Source organism: Gossypium raimondii, chromosome 3, assembly GCF_025698545.1.
Source record: "Gossypium raimondii isolate GPD5lz chromosome 3, ASM2569854v1, whole genome shotgun sequence".
In the NCBI taxonomy this organism is placed as follows: Eukaryota; Viridiplantae; Streptophyta; class Magnoliopsida; order Malvales; family Malvaceae; genus Gossypium; species Gossypium raimondii.
The window spans coordinates 11,904,785-11,929,630 of record NC_068567.1 but is presented as its reverse complement, the minus strand read 5'-3'; the positions used below and the strand labels follow the sequence as shown (position 1 = coordinate 11,929,630).

At 31.9% G+C, this 24,846-nt stretch overlaps 2 long non-coding RNA genes across 5 annotated transcripts; both read left to right on the top strand.

Annotated features, from left to right (window-relative positions):
- Nucleotides 1-535: 535 nt before the first annotated feature.
- On the top strand, nucleotides 536-3,613 carry LOC105797196 (uncharacterized). 4 transcript variants are annotated; one of them, XR_008194666.1, is made up of 6 exons: nucleotides 538-715; nucleotides 791-864; nucleotides 954-1,019; nucleotides 1,415-1,479; nucleotides 2,622-2,689; nucleotides 3,018-3,613. It is a non-coding gene; the product is annotated as an uncharacterized LOC105797196 (long non-coding RNA). The 4 variants fall into 4 exon arrangements; XR_008194664.1 differs by lacking the exon at nucleotides 3,018-3,613 and having other exon boundaries at nucleotides 536-665; nucleotides 2,622-2,921; XR_008194665.1 differs by lacking the exon at nucleotides 3,018-3,613 and having other exon boundaries at nucleotides 540-719; nucleotides 2,622-2,921.
- A 4,174-nt stretch (nucleotides 3,614-7,787) lies between these two features.
- LOC128039619 (uncharacterized) lies at nucleotides 7,788-8,819 on the top strand. The gene is made up of 3 exons (XR_008194064.1): nucleotides 7,788-8,439; nucleotides 8,580-8,654; nucleotides 8,748-8,819. It is a non-coding gene; the product is annotated as an uncharacterized LOC128039619 (long non-coding RNA).
- Nucleotides 8,820-24,846: the final 16,027 nt, after the last annotated feature.

The window sequence follows — 24,846 nt, the reverse complement described above, 5'->3', positions numbered from 1 at the left end:
TATACAATGAATTGATTGATCCATACATTGAATACTGTGTCATGTTTTGATTTATTACATCATATTTTTAATCTCAATTTATCTCATATTTTTCTAATTTATCTTAATTTAATTCTAAATTTATTTTTATAAAATAATATTTTAATTTAAACTTTTAAAGGTATTTTAATTGACAATTATTCAATATAATTAAATTTTGTTTTTAATTAATTATTTAAATCCCCAACATAGTTGTGGTATAATCTAGTAATGGGTAAAAGAAAACAATTGCCAACCTGTGGCGTAGGTAAAAATTGCCCAAAAGAGTGTTAAAAATCTAAACAGATATAGGGAACTAATTTTGTCATCTTTACCCGTTGAAAGGTTATAATGCAACTGCCATTTGAGGCTATTTTCGCTAAATCTTCAAGTGTTAATGCAATATTGATAAACTACAATTGGACCCTCCATATTCTTGCATTATGAGAAAGGCGTTAATGCCAAAGTTTATGCTTAAATAGCCTCTAGAGAGAGATTATAGGCGTTAATGCCAAAACAAGAAAAGGGTTGTGAGTTCAATGGCAAGTATTGAATGAATGCTAATGCACGTAAGTGGGGTTGTTGAATACCTTGGGATGACCCTTTTAGCTTGTAACCAAAGGCTTCCTTTTGAAACTATATCAGAGGTATCATCTTAGGGATTCTCAAGCCTCTGCATATACAAGAAAGATTCTGCGTGGGTAAAAATTGTTTGTTCTATGTTATGCTTAAGTACTATGAACTTGAATTAGTTGCTTGTTTGTTGATACAGGGATGTTAAGTGCGCAAACATATTGGTGGATGCAAGCGGATCTATGAAACTTGCAGATTTTGGGTTGGGCAAAGGTTTTTTCAACTCTAAGCCTCTAATCTTCTTTCTTGTTTTTTAGTAGCTTCAAAAATTATCACAATAACGACTGCTGGTGGTATTTTAGGTCTTAGGAATATGGTGACAAAAGAAACGATTTCTTGGCCAATGTTTGTGTATGGCGGAGAAAAAGGTATAAATTTCTCTTTCTGATCCATCATAATTTTCCCCGGACTTCATTTATATGGACCGACCACCATAGCATGAATCTGAACATTTAGCTTATCATGAACACATCTTTTTCAAAAAATATTGCAAATGATTGACTATGCCATTTCTCCCATTGTGAAAGCTGCTGGCTCCTCTTTAGATCAGACCTAAATCATGTTCTCTCAGTGCTTTTTCTCTACAAACACAGTTTGTTTTATAATGAATTCTTTTACAAGAAGAAGATAACTATTAGAACACAATTTTTTTGGGGTTTAGAAGTAAATTGATTTTTTAAAATTTTATATATTTTTATTTTTTTTATTTATAATATTGATAATATTTTTTCTTTTTTTAAAATATTTATATTTTTCTCTAAAGACGACGTTGAGCCATCAAGAGAGAAAGGAAAGGCGAGAGCCGACGATGAGTGACGCGAGCTTTCGGTTTGTATTTCTATGATTTGAGATCAATCTAATTATTGCATATTCATGTTAAATTGCATGATTTAGTAATGAGGTGAGTATATAATGGTTGTATGAATTAAATTGTGGTTATTGAAATGGTATATTGAGATGGAGAACTAAATTGAATAAAATAGAAAGTAACATGATTTAATTGATATGTGAAAATTGGTATGAAATTGAGTTGAAGCATGTTATATTATGTGTTGAAATGGTGAATTGATGATGAATTGAGAGTGATGGAACGTGAATTGAACCATGTGACGAAAATGAAAAATTGGTTACCCTATTAACTGTTCGGGCAAAGTCAGATATAGTTTACATGTCATAGGATTAGATTTTGTTTTATACTTCGGTTTGGCCAATGATGCATTATTTATGTCAATATATTTGTTTCGATTTATCCGATGATGCACTATGTGTGCCAGTATGATTGCTTCGGTTTATCCGATGATGCATTATGAGTGCCAGTATATTTCCTTTGATTTGTCTATTGATACACTGTGGTGCCAAATTGGTGTGTTGGTTGGTTAATCTGTATATCCATCTTGAGTCCAAGTTCGGTTAATAGGGCATATAAAGTATGATTTGGATGAACGATATTGGAATTGAATTGATAATACAAATTGGTATCATAAAAGAAAAATAGATTGGCTACATGGTAATTGATATGAATTGTGATTGGATTTGGTATATTTGATTACATGTGAAATGTGATATACGATAACATGTGAAGACCGTGCGAATCGATTTATACGAGCACTGGGGCAAAATCAAACTTGAACGAGTTAGTACACTTGATAAAGAAAAGTTAATTATAAAATGAATGATTAAATAACATTGGATGAAATAAGATTGAATGTCATAATGATGCATTCATAAGTATGTGAATTTGAAATGGAAATGACTATATCTTTGTTAATAGAATGTTCAGTATAGCATGATTGTTAATTGAAATGGTGTATAATAATGGTATTTGAGTATTGATTTGTGAATTGATTTGGTCGAATTATGGCATATTTGGATTGAATTCTTATATTGAATATGTTCATTTTGTGACTTGAATAATGGAAATACCGCTGAGCTTTATTTCTCATCGTACGGTTTATTTTATTTATGTGTAGGTATAGGTTATTCTCGAGGTTAGAAGAAGTGGTTTCAGCATCCAGCCGGAGATCCTCAACTCATCAATGTTTGTATAGTTTCGTTTTGTTAAATATATGGCATATACCTATGTCAAGTCAATTTTTGGTATAATATGCTATTTTGTGAATGTTTGAAGTTAGAATTGGTAATTTGGAAATGGTTAATGTAGAAAATGTAATGAGCATATTAGTTGAATTGCTAAGTTTTCTTATGCACCTATATAAGGCCTTTGGTTTGAATGATCCAATTAATAGAAATGGACATGTATGTTAAGATTAGTTCTTGAATTGTATGGTCAATTTGATGAATTGATTGGGATGAAGCATTTAAGGTAGTATATGAAGTACTAATATGTGATTTTATGTCCTTATTAGGTTGATAATGAGCTTAAGTAATTGGTTAGGCCATTTTGAATTGGTACAATTTGGATCAATTGCAAACACGTTGCGGCATCGAGCATTTTTCGTCGTGACGAGACCTAGTTAATGAGTTGTATTGCGATAAGGAACCCCCAAAGTCGTGATGCCAACTCAAGATTTTGAAAAACATTACAATTTGGTCCTAATTCAACCTCGGGTTAGCAATAGAGCTTTTGTAAGCTTGTAGAAGACTTGGAAATGATTGTATATCATCCTATGTGCATATATTACTCGCAGTTACTCCGACAACGAATGTGACATGCTGTAGCTTGAACCCGACGATCGGGTCAGGTATGGGGTGTTGCAAATACAAAGGAATGATTTAATCCAACAAGCTGAGGAGAGTGTGTAGTGAACATCTTGCCAAAATTTCTCCTTGTGTATGGCAATTTGAGCTGCAAATTTCTTGACTTTTTTATACTTGAGATGGTGTGATCTTGGCTTTAAATCCATGCATAACATGGTTGTAAGGGTAAAGTGTTGGATCTGGAGCCCTAAGTGTAATATATTTGTTTGAACAATTATAATTTTTCAAACAGATTATTTTAATAAAATTTTTCATGAATCACATTAATACCCTTTGTATATTGTCCTCAATGGTTTTTGCATGCAAAGCAAAATGGAAGCGAATATTAGCTCACCAGTTATCTAATGTTTAATTAAAACTAAGTGGTATTAAGTGGTTGGATCGTAATATGAAAAGAGAGCTTATATTAGTAGATGAACCTAAACATGTCTTTAGTCTAATTGAAAATTAGAAAAACCAATCAAAAGACTAATATGTCGTTTATCAAGTCCAATTACGGATATGCTTTGTTTTGAGCATCTGAGTGGATGACTCCCAGAATATAGTGACATAGATGTGACTGACTGAACTAACAGTACATTGAACATAACCCTACTAGAACAAATTTTGAATCTATTTATGGGTTTATTCACTTGTGACGTTCATAGTGTGGCATACCTTAATCCCGAGTGGATGATGGACTATGTATGCGTGACTCGTATACTTTGATGTAAGTAAAAGCTTGAGTTCAAATAGATAAGGAACCAAAAATTGGTGCATTGGGTATACGACTTTTGCAGTACGTAACATCATTCAAAATAATAGAATTTATAGCCCAAGAAATGGGTAAATGATATCGTCTCATTGTCATTACATGACTTAATTACTATTTGATAGTAAATGACTTTTTATGAAGAAAGATGTAATGATTACCATGATAAAAAAATAGGATCATATTAGGAGAACGAATATTATCCCAAAGAGATTAAGGTATCATATAAGAGTAACACAAAGGTCACTGGACGAGCACTGATTGAGTAGCTTTCGTAATAGTATGTTATTAGGGAGAGTTTTACTATTTGATAGTAAATGACTTTTTATGAAGAAAGATGTAATGATTACCATGATAAAAAAAATAGGATCATATTAGGAGAACGAATATTATCCCAAAGAGATTAAGGTATCATATAAGAGTAACACAAAGGTCACTGGACGAGCACTGATTGAGTAGCTTTCGTAATAGTATGTTATTAGGGAGAGTTTGGTCACGATATTATAGTGGAATGACTTCGTGACTAAATGAGTTTATAATTAATAGGTGGAAAGTTTGAACTTAATTATGTTGGAAAAAATTCAGTTCAAAAATAATTTTCTTGCATGGCAGAAAATAAAAATTTTGAAAACTAACCAAGTTTGTGATATTTAAACTCAAGCCTTTGCTTACATCAAAGTATACGAGTCACACATACATAGTCCGTCATCCACTCAAGATTTAGGTATATGCCATACTATGAATGTCTGTCGCGATATATTCGAATATGTGTGTCTCGAGATGATTCGATTGATGTGCAAGTGTACACAATCGTTGACAAGTAATAAAGTGATAAGTATATCGAGTATCATCTCCCAGGGACTGTTTATGTGAATAACATATTGTAAAATTAATTACTAGCAAATTGGTTGGTGATGAAAATAAATTTAACTGATGGGTTTGATTAAATTAAACTAACTTAAATATGCTTAAAATTAAATTAAATAAATGAAGGAATGAGTATGCAAGTCTTCCAGAGAAATCACAATATCATTCATGTGTCAGAATAATTCTCCTTCCTAAATTAGAAATATTTAAATATTTTTATATAAGCTAGGTTTTGCAGATCAATGGGTTGTATGGATTATGATGTGTATCTCTTTAGTTTGATATTTGATTATGCTAAATGGTTATGAGGTGGGTCTGGTTATTCCTTATCGGTACTTAGACAAGGAGATCCCTTGTCGCCGTATCTATTTATCCTTTGTGCGGAAGGTTTAAGCTATATTTTTCAAAGGGCTAAGGCTTGGGGTAATTTACATGGTATATCTATTTGTCGTGGAAGCTCTTCAGTGACTTATCTTTTTTTTTTGTAGATGATAGTTTCCTATTTTTTCGAGCCATTAAATTGGAGTGTTATTCAATTTGTAGTATTTGGGTTCACGAGGTATTGTGCTTTAAAAGATAAGTAAGCCACTTGTGATGCTTCATTTATCCCCCATGTGAGAATGAATCTCATAATTTTTACATTTTCATCATCAACTACTTTTATAAAAAAAATACTTTTTTTATAGAAGCACCTGAAAATGATGGTAAAATCAAGTTGGGTATGTCAAGTTTATCAATTTTAGAAGAGATCTAACCTGCGATCAGTATTCCTACAGTTGCTTCAACTCTTGCAAGCTCTTATACTTGTTGAATAATACTAATATTAGTGATGGTGTCATAAATGATCACATTTCCAAGTACTTCACTCCCAGCAATGCTTCATTATTGCATATTGATTTGTTAAGATCACTTTTACTATTGTATAAGGGTGCATCTATAACTAGAGAAAGATTTGGGAATTTTGAATATCTTTTGAATGTTTGGCTATTTACTAAAGTTATCATTATAGTGAAAGTCTATTTAAGTGCTTCAAGCTCAATCGTTGTAACCAGTGGAGTTGTATTATGTGTAGTATTAGGAGCATCATTTCTAGCGAAATAGATGACAACAAACCCCTTCTTTATTGCTAAAGGGAAGCAATGGCTAGAACATTTTCATAATAAATTGTTTGATTAAAAGTGAGAGATAGTGAGATTATGTCAACACCATCTACAATAGCTTGATCCAAAGCATCCAGAACACCACTTGTTGCAATATAGTCTTCATATACTATAGATGCTACCTTGTACACACCATCTACAATACATTCATTGTGCACCTAGACCATTCTCTTAAACTTGCTTTCTAAACTCATGAATTATAGCACCAATCTATCTTTAAGTCATTGCCCATCCGGTTAAAAACCAAGAGATATTGTTTTATGTTGGAAAAAATCTGATTCGAAAATGGTTTTCTTGCAAAGCGAAAAACTAAAAGTTTGAAAATTAAATCGGTTTATGATAGTTATAGCAATAAAATTTTCCCAAAAATTACATGTTCTTTGTACGAGACAGATCTTTGATGTTCTCGGCTTTCAACCAAACAATCTTCTCTGTTATTCTTGTACCACGAATCACTTCAAGTGTGGGCTCGAACAATTACGAATCAAACACAAAACTAGAAACAATTTTCTTACTTTCAATAGGAAAGTAAATATTTTTCTCTTATAGAAATCAGTAGAGTTGTTATTCTCGAAAAATAGAATTTATAGTTAGAAATAAATTCCAATCCACCTTGTCATGTGCCTTACCAATATCAACCTTCATGGCAGCCTCTCCTACAGCACATTTCTATTCATTTTCATGTAATGAATTATTTCATAAGTGACCATGACATTATCAATAATAAGTTGCCGAGACACAAATGTAGATTACATGGGAGAAATGAGCTTTGTCATAATAAATTTCAACCGACTTGCAAGCAGTTCAGCAATAATCTTATAAAGCAAATTACATATAGTGATAGGCCAAAACTCATTTAAAGAGGTTGGCAAATCCTTCTTGGGAATGAGAATTAACAATGTATCATTAACAATTTCCGGAAACTCACCATTCCTAAGCTATACATTACACTGGCTAACAATATTAGGCCCCACCAGTTGCCAACAATGTTGATAAAATGACGAATTCATGCCATCCGAACTGAGGACCTTAACTGGGTGCATTTCAAAAGCCATTCTACGAAACTCATCAGTAATAAAATGGGTAAGAAGAGGGTCATTGTCTGCAACATCAACCTAAGCCGGCAAAGAGCTAAAAATATCATATCGCCCAGTAGTGGAAACAAAAAAAGCATATTCAAAATACTGATGAACAATAGAGCTTATACTCGATATATCTGAGCAAAGACGACCCTCCTTATCAAGAAAATAATGAATATGATTGTGATGTCTTCTCTTTGATGATTGAGGATGAAAAAGCTTGGTATTAGCCTCCCTATAACAAAGCCAAAAAAATTTCAAACATTGACTCCAATAAATAGCATCTTGTCACAGCACATTTTCTTAATTAATTTAATTTCGTTAATAGGGTGAATCTGTCAGCTCTTATGTTTTAAAAATAATCACGCAATTTAAAAATAATGAAGTGTTGTGGATGAGTGGTAGGAAGCTTTTAGCTATCTTTGAGGTCCCTAGTTCGAACTCTAATGGGTACATATTTTTTATTTAATTTTTGAACATTTTTATCATGTACTAGCTAGCCTTACCATTCACCTATGTTTCCATATTGGGAGGATTCATTTCCTTCATTAGCAAGTCAAACTTCCCTTTTTAAGATAAACATATCCCCCTTATTGCTCCTATGTTCCCTCATCTTTCCCATACTTCATCCCTAAAAGTGCTTGTGTTGACCTCCAAAACACCCATTGGCAAGCCATACACCCCGTTTTCCATCATTTTCTTCTTTCTTTCCCTCCTCTCCACTTTTTTTTCTTTTTACCCACCACAGCCACCACCCTTTTCTTTCCACCACTGTGAGTTTATTTGCACCACCACCTCACCACTGTCCACAACTAACATTCTATCTCTTTTCCTTTCAGTTTTCTCCCTCCACCACTGTCGCAACTACCGTAGGTCACCTTCTTCTCCACCGATTTTCTTTTCTTCTCTCTTTTTCTCCTCTCTTTCAACTAAAAAGTAATCAAACCCTCCTCCCTACTTGTACTTTGTACCACTAACAGACAATTGCACCCCCCGTAGTCAGACCACTATTGAGCCGCAGCCGTCGTTGAGCCACCACTGTCGCCACTGCCATCGATGACTGACTTTTTCCTTTCTATTTTCTCTTTCTTTTGCCAATTACCCTAGTGGTTAAAACACATATTTTCTTTTAATTTATTCAATTATTTTAGATTATCCAACCATCAATTTCACTTTATTTTCATTCCTTCGATCATCTCGTAACGAAACAAGAGTAAGTGAAGTTTTGGGATTGAAAATCCTTCGTCTTAAAATTTTGTGACATGGATGAATGGTATAAGGCCTAAATAATTCGTATTTTATTTTTTATTCTGAAAATTATTAGTACTAATACGATCTTTTGTTAACATGAAGGACTGATTAACAATCCTCTGAGAAATCAATAATGAAACATCGCGAGAGTGACGAATTCGAGCATTCAAATTGAGGGTAAGTATTGGTGAGATTTTCACATTAAATCTTGTATTAAAAGCCATTTTATTCTAATAGATCATGACTAAAATAGGTTAATCGTGTGTTTAGATTTACAAGCAAGACTAAACCTAAACGAAACTTCTACAAGGGAGCAAATGGTTTAAATCTATATTAAGGTGTGGGATCTAACTCTTGTTTTAAGTTAAGTTTAATATTACTATTTAATTAAAATTTTAATTAATTAAATAATGTGTGAGTACCTTAAATACTCGTGTGGGGTTGAAAAACTCAATCGAGGAGGAAATCAAGTAAGTGACCTAAACTATTAAGTGTTGTGAAAAATCCATAATTTGTGATATGTAATGCGTGAAATGTTGATCTGAACTCTATGTTATGTGGCTAAATTAATATGTGATTATCTAAAACGTGATATTTGTATGTATATGACAAGATCCATGTTTTAACACAGATTACGTATGTTAAAGTATGCTAAAGTGAAACTATGTGATATGTAAAAATATGAGCATGATACATGCATATGTGAAAATTAAGATACATGAGTTATGAGCATGAAAATGCGAAAAATGTGATAAGTGATAAATATGTATTAAAATGGCCATATCACATGCATGTGGTGGGTTTGTGAAAGGAGGAAGCTATGTGGCAGTTTAACTTCAATTATGTGGTTGTTATCGGCAATTATGTGGTGGCTTGTCCATGATGTGCTATGTGACCGATCATCGGTATCTATGTGGTGGCTTGTACATAAGTTGGTGTGTTATTGGATGGACGAGTTTTGGGGAACTCGATATTGGTGTGTAGCGGAGATGGGTAGGAAATCCTGTAATTGTGCATTGTTCGTAAGCATGCCATGTTTTGATGCAATAAATGCGATAATATGTGAATTCTGTGAAAGATGCTTTGTGATATTTTGATGTGTTATGTTATATGTTAAAATAATTGTCTGTACTGATCTCACACTGAGTCTTTTAAAGCTCACCCATGATTTTCATGTGTCTCAAGTGATCCTTATACTTAAGGCTCGTATTTCGATCTTTGGATAGGCTCTCAGTATAATATCTTTTCGTGGTTATGGATTTTGGAAATGGTTTAGTGTTTTTATGGACTTTTTGAACTTCTTTTGGAATTTTACTATGGACTTTAAATTGGGTTTGTTTAAATGGTTTTGGGACTTTAAATTTTATATTATGAACTGTGGTATGGGACACTATTTTGATATAATAAGGTTTTATCCATAAATTGTTTTATGTGATTTCTAAATGATGAAAGAAATGTTTTAGTAATTATTAGTTGCTCCAAATAAGTGTTTTAAAAACTAAGTTACATTTCAAATCATTTTTAAATATAAAGGAACACATAACTATATAATGAAAAGTACAAGATCTTTTAAAAAATCGAGATACATGCATGAGTTATGATGTATGGATATGTGAAAATTGAGATACATGAGTTATGAGCATGAAAATGTGAAAAATGTGATAAGTGATAAATATGTGTTAAAATGGTCATATCACATGCATGGCGCGGGTTTGTGAAAGGAGGAAGCTATGTGGCAGTTTAACTTCAATTATGTGGTCGTTATTGGCAATTATATGGTGACTTGTCCACGATGTGCTATGTGACCGTTCATCGGTATCTGTGTTATGGATTATCCACAAACTGGTGTGTTATTGGATGGATGAGTTTTGTGGAACTCGATATTAGTGTGTAGCGGAGATGGGTAGGAAATCCTGTAATTGTGCATTGTTCATAAGCATGTCATGTTTTGATTCAATAAATGTGATAATATGTGAATTCTATGAAAAATGCTTTGTGATATTTTGATGTGTTATGTTATGTGTTAAAATAACTGTTTGTATTGATCTCACACTGAGTCTTTTAAAGCTCACCCATGATTTTCGTGTGTTTCAGGTAATCCTCATACTTACGGCTCAGATTTGGATCTTCGGAGAGGCTCTCGGTATAATATGTTTTCGTGGTTATGGATTTTGGAAATGGTTTGGTATTTTTATAGGCTTTTTTAACTTCTTTTGGACTTTTACTATGAACTTTAAATTGGGTTTGTTTAAATGGTTTTGGGACTTTAAATTTTATATTATGAACTGTGGTATGGGACACTATTTTGGTAATAAGGTTTGATGCATGAATTGTTCTTATATGATTTCTAAACGATGAAAGAAATGTTTTAGTGATTATTAGCCGCTGCAAATATGTGTTTTAAAAACTAAGTTACATTTCAAATTATTTTTAAATATAAAGGAACACATAACTCTATAACGAAAAGTAAAAAATGTTTTACAAAACCAAATGTTTTCAAAAGGTAAGTGAATTTTCTTATTTTTTTAAATCATTTTGGCCATTTTCAAGACCCATGTAATCGCTCAAATTGGGCCATAGTGTCTAGGCCCGATTTTAGGGGTTACACATCTTAAGCAAGCAGTGCATTAAGCTCATTCCTAAATCTATGAATTTCCTCAGCATTATAATCTGATTCTTGTACCACCTCAAGTTTCCTTTTAAGGCCATTTAACTTAACGATGAAAGATTTTCGTTTCTCTTTAGCCCAAGCAAATAATCGATCCCCACAAACGCCTACTTTTGCAATCATACTACTCACTTCAACAAAGGGCCAACACTCAGTAATAACATTCATACAATCATCCTCATTCTACCATTTATTCTCCAATAAAAAAACGTTTAAAACGTTGCATATGTAACATGAAAGAAGAAACCAATTTGATAGGACTATGATCTGAATAAGGACAAACCAAATTAAAAAGCTTATACTACGGGAAAACCTGAATCCATGCATTATTACGAAAAACATGATCAAGTCACTCCCTGACAAACAAATCCATTCCATGACCCCATTCCCAGGTATACTAAAACCCAATCAAAGGAATCTTCACCAGCTTACAATCTATAATAGAATCTCAAAACCCATTCATCAATGACACTAGATACTCAAACTCACCCCATTTGTCATTCACCGAAAGAAGGTTATTAAAATCTACTGCACACATCTAAGGCAAACTCAAAGCTTGTGCAAGAGTACGAAGGAATCCCAAACTCTGATACTGACGTTCCACTTCATGAAAGCCATAGAAACCTGTCAATCTACATTTACCCCAACAGCCATAATCTAGAACAACATCAATATGATTCCTAAAGAAATTAGTAACAGTAACTTGCTAGTATAATTTCAAAAGAGGGCTAAAGCCCCACTCCAACCCAATCTATCCACACAAAACAAGAACCAAAATGTAAAAGAACACAAATCTTTTCAATTTTATTAGCAAAAATAAGAGTCTCGAATAAAAACAACACATCAAGCTTGTTACGAAGACACTAAGTACTTAAGGGACAACACTATTTGGGGATTACTCAAACCCTAATAGTTTCATGCTAAATAAATCATTGCTCCCCAACGGGTCCTGGACAAGGGACTAGCTAATAAAGAAGACATAGAAACATCAACAACGTTCTTAGAAATAATCCTCGCACACTGAATTGGGTCACCCACCACATTAGTTAACACTTCGCTTAGTCGTTTCTTCACAACCTCCATATCTATGCATCTATTCTCTAAGTCATCCACCTTGGACGTATCTTAGCTACATGAGCAATGCACAAAAGTTCCTTCCCTTACACATATGAGTCCCACACCATTTTTTACTCCAGTAATAGTTGGCATATGCACACATGATTGAGGAAAATATTATAAACAATTTTGAATTTTTATATCCCCCTTATCTCGTCCCATATTTTGAACTCCTAATTTGATGCCCCAAAATCATGCTCCCCTAATCCACCATAATCATGTCACCATTAAGAAACTAACCTCTATGTCTATTGTCGCACCTACGATCGAATTTCCTTCTGCCAACCATGCACTACCACTCCATTTGGTGCCTCTAAATGTAACACAACAGCAGTATGTACTTGTAACTAAAAGACACCTCAAAATAATTATCACATTGTGAACGGATCTATTTTTTTCCTTATGAGAGGCTCATTGATATTAAGCCTAACCCAAATACGCAGAAAATTATTCATAAAATCCATACAATTATTCAAATAGTAATTTAAAAACTACCCCAAAACATTCCCTAAATCCTTTGCCAACCTTTCTGAAGCAAAACCTAAAGGAAAATCATGAACTTGAACCCAAAAATCTGCAAACAAAAAGACAACATGCTTTAAATCTTCTCTTTTCTTTAGTTGATGAATCAATAGAATATGATTGTTAAAGGACTCCCCCCCCCCAAGATCATCTTTTTCAAATCTAAAACATGGAAGAACTGAATTAGATACAAACCCGAGTCACCTATTAGATTAATATTTGCTCATTGCAAAGGCTGCCATAATGAAAGTAACATACACTCCATAGCAAGAAAGTTTATCACCCGCTTACCCTTGAATTTACCCAATAGGTAAAGATCATAGTCGATGCCATCTGACACTATAATATCAAACTCGAACACCAACTCCAAGCCCTCCCTCTCCTTAATAGATAGGTTCTGCATACCCTCTTCCATTAGCAAAACACAATATAAAACAAACCAACAAATAAGCTTTGACTAGGCAAGATAAAACTGCACAAAAATGGTAGAATAAACTTGAACTCACACCTTCGAAAACCTAAGAGAAACAAAAGTTAAGACTCCTATGAAACGTCTTTAAAATTAAGGATTCTAATTGGTAAAAAAAGCATACATTAATTAGATTTTTTGAAATAATATTATTTAAAAATCTAAATATTATAATATATGTTTTAGGGGGACATATAAAAACTAGGGAAACATAATGGTTACATAGAAATGTTCAGATTCGAAAACTCCTTAAGACTATCATCTTTCAGTGATACTTGAATCTCCACTGGAAGCTTATTGAAAATACATAAATCATCATCATTATTCAGAGCCAATTTTGCTAAAGTGTATACTACTTGATTGTTTTCTCTCGGGCAGTACTCAGAAACCATCTATCTTTACTTGACAAAATCTGTTGAATTTACCTAACCAATGATGAATGTGATCCTGCTGACTGGTTATCACAAATGGTATTAACAACCTCAAGATTATCGGACTAAATAACAACCTTGTATCCTTGTTTCTCGAGCAATACTAAGCCATCCAAAGTGCCCCATTCTTTTACGTCAAAGATCAGACACTTCCCGAGAAAATGATTGTAGCCAAGAATCCACATCCCTTTTTTGTCTCTTACCATGCCACCTGTAGTCGATGTACCAATGTGTTCTTACTGCACCATTTGTGTGAAGGAAAAACCACATACCTAGGATATTCTTCTCCAGTTGGAGCACCAAGTCTATTATCGAAGTGCACTTATTGGTCGAAGTATATTGATTCGCCCACCTAAAAGAGACTTTAAGAATCTTGTTCAGATTCATGTACTTACCCTGGAAGATGAATAGATCTCAATTCTTCTAGATACACCATAAGACTAATTTGAAGAAACATATCCATATTTGCTCTTTTATGGTGTATTTGGTTTGAACCTATAAATTTGAAATCAACCAATCAGGAAAGTTACAGGTGGAGTAAAAACCCTATTGATCTATATGAATGACCCGTATCCAAACATCCTTAGCAGTTGGGCAATCCCTGAGCACATGTAGAGCATCCTCAATTTCATATCTACAAAGGGGACATAGCTTGTCTTGCCTAAACCCCCTCCGAACTCTTTCGGCATTGGTTAAGAGTCTTTGCCAATATTCTAACCAAGTTTTACAATGACAGCAATGTTTTGATCATTACGATGTCACAATCCAAAACCTCCATGAGATTGCAGTTGACAGATATTATCCCAACCAACTAAAGCTAATTTCGTCTTTCCATCAGACGCATCCCAAATGAATTGTCTCACCATTTTCTAATAGAGTCACAAACGCCTTTAGGAACCAAAATTGATTGTATAAGGTAATTTAGGATTGATAATAAAACTGATTGCACCAAAGTCATCCTTCCTACAAAGGATAATTTCTTAGCATCCCAACTCGAAAGCTTAGTTCGGGCTTTTTCCACTAAAAAATTCAATGTACTATTTATGACCCTTTGGTGGAAAAGCGGAATCCCCAGGTAGTGACCAAGATCCTAAACTTGTTGGAAACCAAGATTTGCACAAATTTTCTCTTTAAACTCATTTTTTACACCACTCAAAAAAAATAATGTTGGTTTTCCTAGCATTGAAATTATGCCCAGAGAAATCACAGAACTAGTCTGGAAAATCTTTGATAATTCCACAGTGAATCAAATCCTCTTTACTAAAGATAACCAAATCATCCGCAAAGAACAAGTGCGAGAGTGTTGGCCCTCTCCTGGATCATTGGATAGGATCCCAATCTCTGTCCTAGCCATTCTATGCACAACACAAAAAGATATGGAGATAAAAGGCATCCTTAATGAATTCCTCTAACTGATTTAAATTTAAAAGTCAGAACCCCCTCTCATAGAACTTGCATGGTGGAGGTCGATATAGTAGACATGATAACCTTAACAAGATAATTAGGAATGTGTGTCGCCTTAAGAGAGGCTTCCATAAAATCCCATCGGACTCAATCATAGGCTTTCTCCAGGTCTATTTTAATGGCCAACCATTTACGGTTACTCTTGATTCTCATGGAGTGCAAAACTTCTTGCGCAATGATTACATTATTACTAATTTTTCTACTAGCAAAAAACTTCGCTTGCTCTTATCCTATAATCTTCGGAAAGGCCACCTTGAAATGATTGGCAATTACCTTTATGACAAGCTTATACAGAATAGAGTAAAGACTGATTAGACAAAAAATAGGTAAAATTTTCTGGTTTAGGAACTTTAGGAATTAACATAATTAAAGTGTTATTCATATCCGAGTCTATAGTATTGCCATAAAAGCCCTTCCTAGTCCACTTACAAATGGCTCTTCTGATATTATCCCACTATTTCTAAAAAATAATGCATGATAGCCATCACTCCCTGGAGCTTTTAGCGGTGCCATGTAAAAAAGAGCATTTTTTATTTCTTCATTTGAAACTAATCTTCCAAGAAAATCCATATCATAAGGCGTAAGTCTCAAAAAAGCACTTGGGGGAAGATTCCCCATTTGACTTGGTACATCTCTATACAGTTTCTTGAAAAAATAACCGTTCCACTATGAAAATACTTTGTGTTGCAATCCGAGGTACGCAGAGCTGTTATTCGATTAAACTTTTTTCTCTCAACCGTCCAACTATGAAAATACTTTGTGTTGCAATCCCCCAAACTCAACCAATCTCTTTTTGATTTTTGCTTCCAAAGCATTTCCTCATGATAGAGGACATTTTAAAGCTCCTCCCGAACCTCTAATTCACATTTATCAAGTCTATTAGAGCTAGAAAAATTCATTACTTTCTGTAAACCTGTCAACTTTTAAATCAGATTCTTTTTTCAAGCCATAATATGACAATACACACATTTATTCCAATATTTGAGTCTATCTGTGAAATGAGCAATCGTGCTAGTCATGTCGCCATCAAAACTCCACTTATCCGCAACAAATTCTGAGAAATTGGAGTGTTCTGTCCAACCAGCTAAGAACCAAAAAGGCCTACCAAAAGAGGTATTAATGTCCAGATACAAATTGAAAAGAAGGGGCCTATGATTGGATTTTATTCTTGGGAGATGGGAGACCAAAGAAAAAGGAAAAAACTCCAACCACACCTCATTTCGTAAGGCTTGATCCAAACTCTCAAACAAATTACCATGATGCCAAGTATATAGAGGACCCCTAAAACCAAGATCTTGAAGCTGCGCCAAATCCACAAATTCACCAAATGACGAACACCTCTAACCTCTCACCTAACCACCTTTTTTATCACTTGACAAGAGAATGGCATTAAAGTCTCCGATAGCCATCCAATGATAAAAACCAGATGGAATAGAAAGTAATAAATCTCTCCAAAGTAGCTTTCTTTTCTGTCTGTCAGGACTACCATAAACAAAAGCAATAAAAATCGACACAGATTGATGTATATAATAGATACGAACCAAGATAAGCTGGGGATGATTCCCAATCACCTCAAGATCAAGGGTTTCCCTCCAACCTAACCATATACCTCTAGAAAAGTCAACTACTTCCATGCGATGTGACTTTTCCAACCCCAAGTTTACAATAATAGCGCCTGCTTTAACTTCGCAACTCTTGGCTCAAGAATAATGATAATATTAGGTCTATATTGTTTATTATATTCACAAAATATTCGAGGAAATTTAACATTCGCGTAACCTTGCACATTCTGGGAAAAGATAAATAAATTCATAATAAAAAGTAAAAAGGAGGAACAACTTACTGTCGACCAGTAGCAGAAATGTTTGGCCGCTCCCCTTCTTCATTTGTCAGAATCTTAGCTTCTTGTCCATTTAGCTCAGAGGAAATAAGATCTGATGCCTTCAACATGGATCTAACAAAAGAGACTCAATGATTTCCCAAAGCCTTGAAGCGATTACCTGATCCCTTAATTGTTTTATTCATATTAATTTTCCAAACCCCATTGGAGCCCGAAGATTTCTCTTCAATCCCCTTTCTTTTTGTCGACCTAGACTAACCTTCCGCATCAGCCAACTCGCTACTGTCACTGGCTCTAGCTAAGTTCGAATTCACCTTCTCTTGAAAAACAACTGCTGAATGTTTTTTAGCATCTAAAATACCACCCTTCACAACCATTGCTTCTTTATTTAGCTCCTCAAAAGTTGGATTAAAATGCAAAGAGAGATCCTTATTACCTTCAACTGGAGTAGAAGAAAAATTACTTGCAACCGCTCCAAGAGTACCAGCCTTAGGAATACCATTATTTACTAGAATCGTGGGAGCCTTTGAAATAATATTTTTCAAAATGTTTTCTAAAATGGGTTCATAAGGGAAAGTATTTAAAAGAACCTTTTTTTTGTTATAATCAAGGGGCCCTTCGAAATTTCCTCGTCTTTAGACTCGATATTAACCACACAAGCCTCCATATCATTTTTTCTATACACACCCGAATCAGATCCAACCATACGAGCAGGCCTACAAATTGTTCCCCCCGATGTCGCCAGCCCAAAGTGATCAGTTACAGGTTTTCGGCCCTTAGAAAGTCTAAAGACCTTATGTCGTTCTTGCTGGGTACGATTAAAGATCCCAGGTGATTAGCCCATAATTTTTTTCCCTCATAATCAATTAAAACCCCTTTTCCATGCTTTTTAGATCCCAAAAAATCTTCTTTGACAGAATTTATTTTCACCTCTTCCGAATCTGGTGCCATTAGAGATTGAAATCTTGAACCCGTGATTTTCTCCCCTTCTTTAGACCTTCCCAGTTTATTGGGTTCACGAGATTAGCGCCTGGATTTTCACTCCACCAACATCCACGAGTTGTATTCTCTTTTCCAGTCAACGGTTCCACGGCAGTCGACGGTTCCACAACAGTCGAAGCAAAGCTAGACGACTGTAATAATACCTCCAATACAGCAGAAAGTGGAGATCTATTAGAGTAAACCTCCCTGTTATGGCCATACCGTCCACACGAAAAGCACACCATCGGTAGGTTCTCATACTCAATTTTTTGTATCTTCCCATTGATTAGAACTTGAGAAATTAGATGTCTGTCAATATTTATATAAACAGCCATACGCACATAATGTCCTCTTCCCTTGTTGTCTGTATTGAAATCTAGTTTTGTTACTTTTCTGATCAAACCCCCAATTTCCCATAATATCTCCTTTCTGTAAAGAAAACTAGAAAGACCTGGAAACCTGATCCACACAATGATAAAGTTAAGGTATGAGAGAGTTGGCTAGGTTGAACAGCTAAGTACTATCTAAAAATGATCTAAGGACCCTGTGATAATATCTTCTCATAGCCCTTCATGCTTCAAAACTTAGCTAAAAAAATAGTCATTCTCAATGTCCATAAATTGGAAGTAGGGGTGAGCAAAACTCGATTCGACTCAAAAAAATCGAAAAAAATTTTGAATTTCGAGTTAAACGAATCTAGTTAATCGAGTTATTCAAATCAACTCAAATTTTTTTTCGAATTTCGAGTTCGAATCGAGTTGAGTTTTCGAATTCGAATAACTCGAATAATTCGAATATCAAACTATAATATTTTACATTTTTACCCTAAACTCCCAAACTTTTTTACTTTTCCCTCAAAACTTTTACTCCTTCCCACTTTCCCCCCAAAACTTTTACTCCCCTCCCAACCCCCCCAATCTACCCAAAATTTATTTCCCACCAAAATTTTACTCTTCCATTTACTTTTTCTCAAAATTTTACTCCCCAAAACCCTCAAAACCTTTTATTTTCCCCCAAAATTTTTACTCCCTCCCACTTTTCCCCTAAAACTTTTATTCTCTTCCCATCCCACCTCCCATGTACCCCAAACCCTCCCCCCTCCAATGTTTTTTTTAATATTTTCCCTCCAAAATTTTACTCCCATTATTTACTTTCCCTCAAACTTTTATTCCCCAAAACTTTTTATTTTCCCCCTAAACTTTTACTTCTCACCCTTTACTCTCAAATAAAAAATCAAAATTATCAAAAAAAAATCACTAAACATAAATAGTAATAATTTTATTTATATATACTATTTATATTATTAAATTAATTTTCAAATTTTATATTATTTATATTATTGAATTGTTTAGTCATATTGAATATTTATATTAAAATTGAATTCTTAATTATGCCATAAAATATTCGTGTTAAAATTTTATATTGGTATCAATTTCACATTTTATTTTAAAATAACTTTTATTAAAAATCATATTTTTATATTTAATATATTTTAATTCCAAAATACATAGTGACAAGAATCAAGATAATTGAAACAACTAAGCAAACAAATAAGCTAACCAAGATATAAAAATTAATAAATAAATTATGAGGTGTTGAAAGTTAATAAAAAATTTGATTAAGGTGGACAAATTTTATTACGATGGGTGACAATGGTTACAAGGACCCAAAATTATTTTTTAAAATTTAACTCGAACAAATATATTCGATTTGAATTCCATCTCACTCGACTCGATTCGAGAAAACTTCAAATAAAGTTAGGATGATAAAATGATATTCGAAAACTCGATTAACTCAAAAATTTTTGATTCAATTCGATCGAATGCTCACCCCTAATTGGAAGGGCGTGAAAGGTTTCCATAATCCATAAAGTCTATTCTGTACAGCCAGAAAATGATGCTCATTCCTAGTAACTTAAGTACCACTGAAGTGGCCATTTCCTCGACTAAGAGTTGGTGGATCCTTTCCGAAAAGTCAATAGAAGGGATGCCATTAACTATCAACTTATTAACATATCCATCTTGTAAAGCAAAGTCTTTGTCTAACGGATTTATTTCGTCCACCACTTTTTGCTCGTCCGATTTATTCCCCAGTACCAGATCTTTCCAAGATAAAGTTGGGGTTGTCATGGTATCCACAACCATCTCATCCTCTAACACACTAGTTGATTCTTTGGAAAGTACCTTTTTCGTGTTCGGATCCCCAAGGGGATTAGCCTCAGCACCACTAAAAAATCCAAAAGAATAAGAAGAAGCCATCCAATATATAATTAGACTTAAATTTTTATTATAATATATTTTTTAGTATACTATATATAGACCATATATAAGTATTAAAAATATATTTTAAACCTAACTCTTATTTAATTATTAGTTCTTTATAAAATAATAAACAACCTTAATTAATAATAAATATCATAGTATTCTAAATATACACGCTATATATAAGTACTACTTAACATTTCTTTTTTAACGAAAAAGACCACAAGGGTCAACACAATTTATTACTACTTAATATTATTATATATTAATTAAAGGCACATAAATTATTTTATAATTATAATCAATATTATCATTTACATACATTAAATTATTTAAACTTATTAATTGACTTAATATTAGATTCAAATTTTGACATTCTCCAAGACTCGTATTATTAATATCATAACTAATTATTATGAAAATATTAATATAAATATAGGTATTATATTTTAAACACCATTTCAGTATAATTTTTATGAAATTTAACGAATTATAAAATTTCTTATTTTTCCCCTACGCTAAATAACTTAATTTAAATTTCCATTAACCTACATGCCTCACTAATTTAATTTAAATTACACGTTAATATTTTTATTTAGGGTAAATTATAAAAATAGTCACTATTTTTTGTCTCAGATTATATTTTAGTCACTTATGTTTGAAATGTTACGTTTTAGTTACTTACATTATCGTTTTGTTACAAAGTGCTCACTCTACCATTAACCTTCATTACCTCTCTAACGGCAGTCCAAATGAGTTTTAAATACCAACTGGGATATCCAGTTGCTGAGATGAAAATAGATTTTTAATTAAATAAATTTAATTTGGACTGCGACATAGGACATCCAAGTTGGCATTTAAAACCCATTTGGACTACCACGTAGGACCATCATTAGGGAGGTAACGGAGTTTAATGGTAGAGTGACCACTTCGTAACAAAATGATAACGTAAGTGACTAAAACGTAACATTTCAAACATAAATAATTAAAATATAATCTGATGCAAACAAAAGTGACTATTTTTACAGTTTACCCTTTTATTTATATATTACTTAATGGTTATATTTAACTTTTATTTTTTTTATAAATACCATATTGTATTTTTAACATATTACCATGTCAATAAAAGCTACAAATAAGATACTAAAATATATAAATAAAATAAATCTCGTTCTAAAATATTATAAACATATATTAATTTTAATGAATATCTATTTAATAATAAAATATTAATAACATAAACCATTTTATTTTTATTTTTATTTTTATTTTTCCTTCCATTTCCTCTCTCATCATTTTAATTATTTATTTACTTCCCTTCCCTCTACCCTGATTCCACTTTCCACAAAACATTTAAAATGCCATATGTCAATATAAGAAGCAACAACATGTATAGTGTTTTTGAACATAATTTATAATGTTACGATATTATCATTTTCCATTATATGCTTTTTACGGATTTTTAAATTTATGATTGTAACTAATAATCATAGCAAATTCGATCATTTTAAAAGTATAAATGAATTTTGATTTGATATGTAATATTATACATAAATTTTGATTTTATGTAATTTTATACTTTAAATGTTTTGATTTAATTTTTATAGATCACTAATGTAATTATTAATATAACATCATTTATCGTTAACCTATTACATACACAAATAATTATATATTTATTCAACATAAAATTCAAATTGATGTATCTATTAATTAAACGTATACAATTGAATCAAAATCAAAATTTTATGCATACATTTGAATTACAATCAAAGTTTCATACGTATAATTACATCAAATTACACATTAAATCAAAATTCATGTATCATTTTAATATTATTATACATTTCTATAATTTAACTTATAACTATAACATATAACCCTCGTGGCGTGGGTAAAAATTTACATGATAAACATATTTGTTAAAAAGTGATATAAAATTAAATAAAATTTTAGTTGAAATGGTAAAATTAAATGTTTAAGATTTACCGTGTTATGGGTTCAAAATTCATCATAATTGAGTTGTTATTCATTTTTTATATAAAACTTTAAAAAAAGCATTCTTATAATAATACAACTTACTTTATAGAAGGGTATTTTGATAAATTTTCAAATAAGTTGGCTCCCATTGACTCATGAAACCAATTAAGTCGTTTAAGCTCTTGATTGAAATGCTATCACAAATCAATTGGATACTAATACTAAAACCCTTGACTCATACAAAATAACAAATATTAATGCGAAGCTATTTTTATATTTATATATATTTTATAAAATATTATTATTATGAGATTTGAACCTAAAACACATTTTAACCAAAGCCTTAATATAATTTTTTTATAAATATACCTGTTATATTAGCTTTTTATCCACATTGTGAGTGTACTACAATCAAGTAATCTAATATCATCTAAGAATTTGACTGAACGATACTCGATTTAATTAAAAAAACCATGTATTTATAAAGTTACACTATTAAAACCCAAATATAATGAGATTTGAACTTCAAAACCATATAATATTTAAACTTTCAACTTTACCACTTAAATAAAAGTAGAGTTCTCCATGGGTCGGGTCACTCGACCCCACTCGAAGGCTCACTCGAAAAATGAGAGGGTCTGGGCAAAAATATAAGTTCATTTAGAAAATGGATCAAGCCTCGAATAAGATTTTTTGAGCCTAGGTCGGCTCGAATTTTCAATAAAAAAAAATCCTTATTCTTCTATGTTTTGTTGTTGTTTTCTCACTTTTTGCCACCATTTTTCTATCATTTCACTATTATGTTACTACTATTTTGTTGTTAATATTTGGATATTGTATAATACTTATTTTATTGTTAATTTTGCTACTATTTTAGAGGTATTTGCTTGTTAAGTTGTACCTATCTTAGTGTTATTTAAGTATAAAGATTTTTTTTAAATTTATTTTCAATTTGTTAGGAAACATTTATTTTAATATTTTTAGTGTATTATATTTTTAATTTTTTTATATAAAAATTAAAAATTAAAAAATTAATACATGGGGACTAGACTTAGACAAAAATTTAGGCCTATTTTTCAAGCTGGACTAAAGTCAAACCTATCAATCGAGCCTAAAATTTTATCAGAACCTAACCCAACTCATGTACAACTCTAAGTTAAAGCTTCAGTTTATTTTTACATGCATAAAATATTTATATACTCTTTTAATAAACATAATTTATACTAAATTTTCTCCCGCGTGAAGAATATGGAATGATGTAAATGTGAATTGAATGAGTTAACTAAAATTTTATAAATAAATCTTGATTCCAATTGAATCAAATTAAAATTAGAGTTGATGGCTCCACTCACATAGCATTACACTAAGTCAATTCCAGTGGAGATAGGTTTTGTTCTCACCATACCCTTAACATTACGCAAATTCACACATTTACCAAGGATAATGACGAATACCCCATTTTTTGCCAGCTGCCATGTGGCTGTAGACCATTTGTTTTTATACACATCTTTCTATATTTGATATCAATTTTTTTTTTAAAAATTTTGATTTTTATTTAAAAATTTTGAAGTCAAAATTTTATTTAGAAATATCTAATCTTTGTTCATGAGGTTTAGACACTAGACACCTAATCATACTTCAAGTCAATATAAAATTTTAGATCTATTTTATGTTTAAATTCAGTTTGGTCCGAAAAATAGACTTAAAATTTTGTATAAGTTCGATCCAGATTAAAAATTAAATCAATTTGATTTACCCTACCAGATTAATCTTTTTAGATTATTTTTATATAAAAGTAAATTTAAAATATAATAATCAAATACACTAAAACATTAAAATAAATATTTTCCAACAATTTAAAATATATTAAAAAGTATTTATACTTAAATAACACTAAGACATTTGTAACTTAGCAAAGTAGCAAAATTAACAATAAAACACGAGTTATACAATATCCAAATAATAATAATAATAATAATAATAATAATAATAATAATAATATAGCAATATAATAATAAAATAAAAGCAAAACAACAATGAAACGACAGCAAAACAACTAATTCTGACAGGGCCTAGCCTGAACAAAAAATAATCTTACCCGAGACCTAACTCGTTTAGAAAATGAGTCTTATTTTTTTTTTGTTTAAACTCATTTTCAAACTTATATTTTTATCTAAATCTACTCATTTTTCCAATAAGCTCTCGAACTTGGACATGTGACGTAGGCTATGATTAGGTCTAAGACACTATTAGCAAAAGCTAAGGTACTAGACCTTAAAAGGTTTGAATCTTATTATTTCTTTATTGTATTGTATATTGGTTAAATTCTATATTACAATTGATCATATATATATATATATATATATATATATATATATTTGTATATGTATTATAGTTGTGAAACTTTTTAAAAAATTGTAACTCCAACACAACACAATAAATTTGGGTATATGCCTATTATTCATGTGCTGAGAAATTTGTGATAAAAGTATTATGAAGACCCTTATATTAGAAATTAAATTATATTTTGTCTTTTTAGTAAAATTTGGACAAGTTAAATTTTATACGTTAAATTAAAGAACAATTCAGTTTTTTCTATTAAAAATTTCATCAATTTTTAATGTACGAAGGATCAAT